Source organism: Clupea harengus, chromosome 11, assembly GCF_900700415.2.
Source record: "Clupea harengus chromosome 11, Ch_v2.0.2, whole genome shotgun sequence".
Taxonomy (NCBI): domain Eukaryota; kingdom Metazoa; phylum Chordata; class Actinopteri; order Clupeiformes; family Clupeidae; genus Clupea; species Clupea harengus.
The window spans coordinates 15,218,879-15,227,123 of record NC_045162.1 but is presented as its reverse complement, the minus strand read 5'-3'; the positions used below and the strand labels follow the sequence as shown (position 1 = coordinate 15,227,123).

The window sequence follows — 8,245 nt, the reverse complement described above, 5'->3', positions numbered from 1 at the left end:
GAGAAAGAAAAAACGACTGGCAGCGTTCCTGGACGGGATGAAATGACAGGAAAAAAGGGCCGGATTCGTCGCTCCGCGCTGGGAAAAGGGGCCGCACTGCAGCGCAGCAGAACTACAGGGGAAAAAACCACACGCCTTCACGAGTGATGTGTTCACCTGACAAAGCCTGGGACCGCTCGAATGACGGGCTCCAGTCAATGGAAAGAGGCGAACGGCAGAGGAAGTGTGATAGAAAGGCTGCAGACTGGAGTCGGCAGGAGTCGGCCAATTACGGGCTAATCTTAGAGGAATAAATGGGGCTAAGCGTTTAGAAAGTGTGAAGAACTTAAAATGACAGTACAATTCCTGTGAAACTTCCTGCACAAGCCCTTGTTGTAGTTTCCACAAAAAATACAACCGTTAATACTACTCTCTTGCTATTCCAACTGAACTTGGAACCCACTTTGGAACCACTGTTTAAAGTTGCCAAAATACACAAAAATGTTAGAGCATGACATCAAAGTGCATCAGTCTGCCTAACAATTCCAAAGGGTTGAGAGATGCAGTAGAAGTCGTTAGAAGTCGTTAGAAGTAAAGCAAGTTAAAAAAGAACTAATAATCCATTCAATGACCTTCATACATACAGAGTTCTGCTCTCTTCTGCCTTAAAGTGCTCTTGATGTTTACATTATAATCTTTAATACTATTTGAATTTAAGCATTCTCATAGCTCTACCACACTGTGGTGTCCATTGATACTGACAAAACAAACAATTATTTAGGCTTGAACAGGTCCATTTCCTGCTCCTTTTTAATGGTTAGCCTGCCAACAGACCCATTCACTGACAAGTCCACCACCATCATGCCAGCAGCTGGAGTGGCCAGATGTTTGGGCGACTCAAGGGCCTGGTCAAGGGGCCCTTCGTACAGGTGGAGGCGGGCACCGATGCAGACGGCCGAGGACACGGCAGGGGTCCTCGGTGACATTCTCCACCGTCTGTTTCACCTCCAAATGACTCCCATTCATTAGCTGTTATTATCATATCTGCTTTCATAACCACTGCTTTCCCATCCAACACACACACGCACAAAAACACACACACACACACACACACACACACACACACACACACACACACCGATACAGGCAGGCACACAGAGACAGAGAGAGAGAGAGAGAGAGAGAGAGAGACACACACACACAGATGCTGCAGTTTGTGCAATCAGGGTTAACCGCTGGTCACAGCCAGAGGAAATGATCAAAGACTGAAGCAGCGCGCTGAGAGACGCTGGAGCGGGGACAACTGTTCCCTATTACACATCCAACACACGGCACACACACAAACACACACACACACACACACACACACACACACACACACACACACACACACACACACACACACACACACACACACACACACACAGACACACACAGACACACACACACACACACACACACACACACACACACACACACACACACACACACACGATAACAGAGACACACAACCTTATCAGAGGGCAAAGATCCAAGCAAGGGAAAAATTACCAGCACTTTCCCCACACCCAGCACTTTCTATTCCGAGGACTAGCGGAGCTCATTTTCCTATCGCCACTGGTGGAAAAATCCATGGGTCGGGGTAGAAAAACAACAGTGTGTTTTCTTCTGAGTGACTTTGTGAATGTACGGGGTGACTTGTTGTTGTCCCGCGCTGGTGACGGTGCCCTCCCTGCCTTCCTAGTGTTATTTCCCCATCTGTGTGGGCCCAGTGGATGTTAGGGGGGCTTGTTCTTCGAGGCCGAGGCGATACAAGCCGTCTTTGTCTCGGGCTGCATCGCCGGCCGACGCTAGCCAGGGGAAGCAGGCCGAGGGCGGGGGGGGGGGGGGGGGGGGGGGGGACGAGGGAAAAAACAAAACATAAAAAAACAAGTCAGATCCAAAGAGGGAAAACCCACTAGAAGGAGACCCCTGGGCCACGTGCACATACACACTCTCTTACACACACACACAACATACACATACACTTATAACAAGTATTTGTTTAGTACAAGTATACTAATATAGACACTCAGACACACCCAAAGAAATATCTATACCTAGGACTACAACAGGACAGTACTACTATAATTTCATTATTATACCAAAAGTCCATACAGCTAACTAGCTGAAATGTACTTGACCAGATCGAGTCATCTCTCATCTTCTATTGTTTAAATATAGGCAACACGTGGTTCAACATACAGCAATGCCCTAAATGTACATATCACATTTTATAGGGCAAGCTCATGCCATTTTGGTGAAGTGGAATACTTCAATCTACAGTAGTGGGTTTTTGGGGAACACAGATGGAATACATTTTTGCTCTGGTTTCCCATAAACTGAGGACGAAAGCTGTAAAATACAAATATAAAAAAAAAACAGTCAGAAATGGGAAAAGCAGCTTGTAAAAATATTTGAGTGAGTATTTCACGTTTCAAACCTGGCCTGATTTTTTATTTTATTTTTTTAGAAAGAAAAGAAAAGGGCATTTCAGGAGCAAGGCCTCATCTTGGAAAAACCTACACCCCTGATTTAAAACGTTGGATCCATCCACACATATTCACCTAATCTGTGAGGCTCAGCGAAAGTGTCTCATGTGTCAAGAGACACACACTTATGGGGCGAGAGTAGACAATCCAACACCAGACACAACACTCTCACTCTGAGCCGGGCCTGGAAGCCAATGGGAACAGCCTCTATGAGGAACTACAGCTGAAATCACAATCATCTAGTTTTGCATGCTCTGACACACCACCGTGATGGATATATGCAGAGGGACAAAAAGAGAATCCAGTACAGGTGCATCATGGGAAGTTTCTCCAGTGACTGCAGAGGTAGAGCCTTTCCTGGTTAGTGTTCTGATTCAGAATGCAGGATAATCAATGGGCAGCTATTAGATATTTACAATCATCAAGGGTATAAATGCACAGCGGTGCATCAATGAAATATAGTTCAGTAAGGAAACGAGAGAGAGAGAGAGAGTACAAGATACAAAACTACAGGAGGGAGTTGAAACGAGAGAGAGAGAGAGAGAGAGAGAGAGAAGGAGAGAGAGGAGAGCGGCAGAGAGGAATAGAGAGAAAGAGATGACTGTAGCACGCTAATGGAGCTCAGCGTGAGTCTTTTGTTAAGCCAATCGATTCTCGTGCTTGCCAAATGTGACATCTGATCCTCCAGCATTCGGCGAGGCCACCCCCGGCTTACTGACCACAGAAGCTCTCTCTTTCTCTTTCTCTCTCTCTCTCTCGCTCTCTTTAGCAATCAAATCATCCACAATAAGTCAGTGTTTGCGGTCACAGTGTGATGCACGATCCATCAAGCACATGGATGTAGAGAGGGCCATATACACTAGAGATCTGAATCTTCACTGACAAATCGATTTGATAACTATTCAAAAGGTAATGACTCAATTACGAAACATGTATCTTGGCCTTCATGTTTTCATTCCTAAATTTCAAGCTCTCTCTATTTTCCTTTTCATTTTTTTATTTATCACTCACATTCCATAAAAAGCTGTCACCTTTTTCAAAGAAGATTACCCAGGAGTAGGCCTATGTCTACATACTTAATATTTGTAGCCTACTGCATCTGTAAATACAAACATGATACAAACACCATCAAACATGATTATCCATATCACAAAACAGAAATTCATATCATCTGTGGTAAATACATGTAAAACCTATTGAAATAACCATAGATAGTATTTGGTTAATATGACACAGCAGGTGGTAGTAGCAAGTACGTTACTAGCATTAAGCCAAGCTAAATAGCAGAACTATATTAAAGCTATGTGTTCATTCACTGATGTCATGACTGCACAGATGGGTTTAAAATATGATCAGACTGACATATAACCGTACCTGGCTAGCCTCATAATACCGAATGGATCGTGTACATGGAGTATGTTTTGCCAGTATCTGTAAGTTAACCATTAATTCACTGATATTGATGGTGGTCGCGGTGGAAAGATTTGTTTACATTAACTGTACTTGGATGGAGTCACAAGACCCTAAGGAGTGTGTAACGTTACACATAGTGTGCCGGCTATTGCCAGTGTTAGGCCTAAATTAACTTTTCATTCATCATTACAACTGCATATTGCCGCAAAATGGGTCTGAGTGAGTTGTTTAAGTTAATTGTGCGATCATGCATATTTTTCAATTATGTTAAAAAAAATAAACTATTTGATTGTCCTGTATCGATTCAGAACCTTTTTACGTTAGCATCCTGATGCATCTTAAAAACTATTATTTTCCCCAGCTTTAACATCAACTCTGTAAATGACCTTAACAGGTTTGCTGTGAGATGATATTTCACTTAGATATGTTGCTGGAGGAACCAAGGGGCAGTATGGACACAAAGCATTCCGTTTCATCCTTAGTTTAACACTTGAACATGAACACTTCCTCTAACACGCTTCTTTGAGCTCATAAAAGCACTGACTGCTGCTGACTATGGGCCTCTATATGGCCACTGCAAGGCTACCTAATGGCATGAGAGTTATAAGGGAGCTATGGTGCAACACAATACTTCATCGTGGAAATAACCAGCATGACGAGGCGCAACTGAACTCCCAACCATCACCAAGAATATTCATGCTGGCAGACTAGTGTGGCTTTCACCAAGCAACAATTAAACCAGAACAAAAATCCCCTGATTAAGGCAGAAAGAAAGAGCAACTCAAACAAGGGAGAGGTAGAGAGAAAAAAAGACAGACAGAAAGAAAGAAAGATGATGACGTTGCCGAGAGGAAACTGAAGCGGTTAAAAGTAGAAACAAGGAACTTATCGAAAACCGCCCTCGCATCTTGAGTCACCCACGCGTTTGAGCTCGCCATGAGTGGGTGTGAAGTCTAAAAACGGAACATGGCACAGCAAACTCATGCTCCGTCATATACACACACGCACACACACACACACACATTGACACAAAAGTCACAATACAAGAGCAGGATGCGGTCACATGGGCAGGAAGCTGACGTGACACGACCCACCATTTGGGTAACCCAGAGAGCAGGGTGTGACAAAACAGCGTGTGACAAAACAGCCGCCGTCTGAAGTCATTGGCCCGTCTGTGGGAGGTGCTGAGGGCACAAGGAAGAAAGCAAACTGCCGTCACATAATACAGGTACTGAAAGAGCGTGATTCCAGTGAACGGGTTAAAAAAAACAAAAAACAGACTCACCCTAGAAATTACCTACTTACAAGAAAATGATTGATTTCTTATGAAATAAGTCAACGTAACAGACGTAACAACATACTTTTTAGTGTTCTGTGCAATTTTGGAATTTATTTGTGAATGCTTGAGAGTATAACACTACAAATAATTTCATATCTGCCCATGTACGACACCCTTTAGTCCTACTTTCCACGTTGAAAGGGTCTCTGTTAGAAATCTTTGGTTCAGCAAACTCAAGACATACACATGACTACCAGCGAAGCCTGCAAGACCTTAAAAAGACCTTAAGCAGCAGTTGACATTGGACGGAAAAAAACTCACAGGAAGACAGCGGTAACCGCTGATCTTATCATCCCCCGTGTTAATTTTAGACTTTTAAAAGCCACAAGAGGTGAGAGCGACAGTGACAACTTACTCCATTCATACAGCAAACACAAGCACACCAAGGAACATCCGCGCACACACACACAAGCACACCCAGGAACATCAGCACACGCACACAAGCGCAGCAGTGTTTGCTATGTGGATGTAGCCTACATTCAAATGAGCCCAGTCCAGTCCAGTCCAGTCCAGTCCAGCCCAGCCCAGTCCAGTCCAGTCCAGTCCAGCCCAGCCCAGCCCAGCCCAGCTCAGCCCAGTCCAGTCCAGCCCAGCCCAGTCCAGTCCAGTCCAGTCCAGTCCAGCCCAGTCCAGTCAGCAGATGAAGACACTAGCCCCCTGTTGGCTCCCAGCACATGTCTACAGGCGGCGACACACTTACGCTGGCCCCCTCCCATCTCACATCAACACCTGGCAGCAGTCAGTTCATCAGTTCCGCATCTTCGCCTGATGACAGCACAAACTCTGCTGCTGACGCTAACCTAATCAGGCCCGTAAACACGGCTGCTTCTGCTGTGCCAAGCCTGATGACTGGATGTGACACACACACACACACACACACACACACATAGTCAGAGTGCTCTCACTATCTCTTTCTCTCTCACACACACACACAATCAGAGTGCTCTCACTCTCTCTCTCTCTTTCACACGCATACACACACACACACACACACACACACACACACACACACACACACACACACACACACACACACACACACACACACACAGTGTAAGTGCAAACTCTCTCTCTCTTTTACACACACACACTCAGAGTGCAAACAATCTCTTTGTAATTCACACACTCTCACGCTCTCTCTCTCTCTGTAAATAGTGTACGCTCACACACACACTTACACATATAGAAACACACACACACAGAGACACGCATTTACACATAAAAAAACATGCACATAAATGTAAAGAGAGAGTGCAAACTCAAAGCGACATATACATAGGAGTGCATGTTGACTACACACACAGACACACACACACACACAGACACACAAACCCTCCCTCTCATTCAAACACAAATACAGGTACATACACATACTCATACACAGATGAAGGGTGACAGCACATTATGTAATGTGCGGGGGCTGAAGTGTGTACAAACAGCCGCTGCAGGCGGTGGGATGTTGAGGGGCTTCCGGCTTGGCAAGGCCAGAGGTTGGCACGGCCTGAGGGGCCCCATTGAGGAGGGGGGGTTTACCCACATGGCTAGAGCCAGCCTCACCACCCTGCCACTCTGCCAGCCTGCCACCTCTGCGCCGACAAACACCTCCATTCACACGGGTGCCAGCGCAACTGCCCACGCCTGCTGGCCACTGAAATACAGAGGGAGCGGCTTGGTGTGAGTGTTGGGGAGAATCAGGGCCATAACAAAAACACATACTTATTCCTCTCCCTCACTTCAAACTACATATAATACCTTCCAACACACACACACACACACACACACACACACACACACACACAAAACACACACACACACAAAACACACACACACACACACACACACACACACACACAAACAACTGACTGATACACCAAGGACCCATGCTACTCTGCTCTATATGTGAACAGAAGTGAAAAGAGGTAGAACTTCACTGAGCTCGACTGACATCAACACTGACTGACTGGAAATGTGTGCAAATCAGTGTCAGTTATTTTTAAAAATCACATCTTTTCTCCTCACTGTAACTATAAATACATTTCACATCAGGGCAAGATGTGTGTGTGTGCGTGCGTGCGTGAGTGCGTGCGTGCGTGCATGCACACACAAACACACACACACACCAGGCCTAATCGTCCTTCTTCCCGGGGGCTTTATCCTCACCCCTTTAAACAGTCTGTCAAACACACTTACAGTACAGAAAAACATGCAAGCCCCGGGAAAATCACACACACACACATGCACCCACACACATGCACCCACACACACACACACACAAACACCATTCAGATGGCATCTTATCAGAGGAACCTATCAGATTTCTGCATGTTCAAGCCCAAGTCTCCAGAGCCATCCATCTATCTCAGTGGCAGCGCTCTCCTGGCAGGGACAGCGGAGACCATCATAAATCACACATGGCAATCACGTTAGGAGCAGCACGAGCTGCCTGCCTGCCACACACTAAATTAGAGCCAGACGGCAGGGCACTGCACCAACTACTGCAAGCCGCTTATGAACTACTGGGGTGGATGAGCCCAGATGAAACTGCCTTCAGAAAGGGTCTGCCACCTCTGGGCCGAGATTCACCTCATTTATCCCCTTCATATTCTCCTCATATTCACCTCAAATTTCCCCTTATATTCACCTCATATTTACCTCATATTCATTCAGTCTCTGAGATCTTGGGTTTGGTATTTATTTTGGGCCCCAACTGTCGACATATACAGACAAACAGACACAAATAACGGTGATCACTACATGCAAGTCATCACTTGATTACAACTGTATAATCTCTGACTATACTTTCAGTTATTAAAGCCTACAGTGGTTGCTCAATGTGTTTTCAGACATGTGTAACAGCTTCTCCTGGTGATGAACAGCATACCACACACACACCCACAAATAATGACACATTTTTTAAAAGAGAATTCACATGACAGTGAATGAGACAGTGAGATCAGATTTGGCAAAATAGCTTTCCGCAATA

At 45.3% G+C, this 8,245-nt stretch overlaps 1 protein-coding gene across 2 annotated transcripts in view; it reads right to left on the bottom strand.

Moving 5' to 3' along the window:
• Window positions 1–8,245, bottom strand: part of LOC105910009 (transcription factor HIVEP3) — an 83,429-nt gene that overhangs the window by 34,293 nt on the left and 40,891 nt on the right. The window lies entirely within an intron of this gene.